This window comes from Myotis davidii, unplaced genomic scaffold (assembly GCF_000327345.1).
Source record: "Myotis davidii unplaced genomic scaffold, ASM32734v1 scaffold3363, whole genome shotgun sequence".
NCBI classification, from domain to species: domain Eukaryota; kingdom Metazoa; phylum Chordata; class Mammalia; order Chiroptera; family Vespertilionidae; genus Myotis; species Myotis davidii.
This window is the reverse complement of record NW_006294260.1, coordinates 15,841-17,754: the sequence shown is the minus strand read 5'-3', so window position 1 is coordinate 17,754 and position 1,914 is coordinate 15,841.

Here is a 1,914-nt window from a genome sequence, read left to right as displayed (position 1 = left end):
GGAAAAAACTGTGTAACACTATGTGGTGGTGGAAATTAACAAGAATTTTAACAGCTTGTGGTGGGCCATTCACAATTTGGAACTAGCAAACAGTTATAGGTCAATTATATCTCAATTATCCTATATAATAAATGCCCAGCGACTGAATAGTGGAATGACCAGAATGACTGTGGCTCCTTGCCCTGGCTGACCCAGCCCCTCAGTGGTTCCCCCAGAACTGATCTGGGGGTGGAGCCAGCTGGAAAATGGCCTGCAGCTCCTCACCTTGGTTGGCCCCACCACCAGTCGGCCCCCATCAGGGCCGGCCAGATGGACCCCACCAGTGCACGAAATCATGCACCAGACCTCTAATATACCCATCGTACTCAGGCTGGGTACTTTGATTAGAGTTAGGACATCCTAACTGTGTTCCTTTCTGCTCCATTTGTGTTCCAACACGGGCACAACAAATTCCTTACATTAAATTCCCGCTGCTGAAATACATAGTGGGGCTTCTGTAGTTTCTCGCTGGCCCTAGACTGATTAAATCTCAACAAGTAAAACAATGAGGACTGGGTGATTTCAAATACCTTCATGATAAAACTCACAGCCCACTACACAGAATTTCTCTAACGAGATAGAGGGTGTCTTCAGCAAATACCACAGCTAATGCAGTAGCATTGGGTCCTAGAAAGGCAATAAGAATATAGCTTTGAAAATTGAAAACAAAGTTTTTTTTTTCATAAGTGATTTCATATCACTTATGAAAAATTTTTCATAGAAAAATCCCCAAGTATATAATGGATATATATGGGAAGTTAATAAGAGAGTTAGCAAGGTTGCTAGACACAAAATCAAATTAGAAAAAAATCAAATGCATGCCTATGTCACAGGAATAAACAAAAATTAGGATGTTGTAAAAGATGCCATTGATAATAGCATGGGTAATTATTAGATACCTGGAATATATCTATTCAGGCATGGACTCTGTCATCAACGTGTTGAAGAAAATAGATGCTAAAATAGGGGCTATCACTGTCAAAATGTAACACATAAAAAAAGAACCAGGCAGAATGGAATGACTAACCCTCCTGCCGTGAACAGCTATCAAACCAGATGCAACATGGTTGACAATTGTCTCCGCCTTGTTCCAGGTGTAGCTCTTCCTCCCAATCGCCCACCGTGATGACCAACACCAACACCAAGCCCCCCACCAGCCACCGGGCTGTGTGCCCACCGAGGCAACAGCTTCCCCCACGACCTCCTGTGAGCTTCCCCTTTCGACTCCCACGGTGGGGGCTGGACATCTTGGCTTTTCACATTTTCACAAATAAAATGCTGGCTTCAGCACATCCGAAGCCACTGTCATCAAGTGACTCATGCGTTTCTCTGTTCCTCAATTTCCCATTGTGTACAGCAGGGACCATGCATCCTACTCAGAGCTGGTCGGGAGCGTTGAAGAAGTTAACACACGCAAATAAACCAACAGATGTCACGTGGCGAGTGCTCAGGGCTGGCTGGTCTCCCTTTTTATTTTTAAACAGGAAGGTCCTGCTGGCAAGTTCTCCTGAAGCCGGAGGTGACCGGGCCCAGTGGAGAGGGGGACTCTTATTGGTGTCATTTTCCCTCCCAGGCTCTTCAAGGCCTCCCGACCTGGCATTCCGCTCATGATGAGGCATCTTATCGTCTCTCCGCGGTCATCTCGCCTCGCTTTACCTGTTCATTCTTCCAGCACCTCCTGCCCGTCAGCCCTTCTCTGTCCCACTTCAGGGCCCCACAGGAATCTTCCCAACAGCCCGTGCGCTGTAACCAAAGCTGACCAGGTATTTCATCAACAAAAAGGACTTATTTGGGGAAGAAGAAAAGTTTGCCACGCCCTCCACACAGTTATTCCGAGCCACCTGCACGCACAGCCTTGGGAAGAAGCAGGAAGGC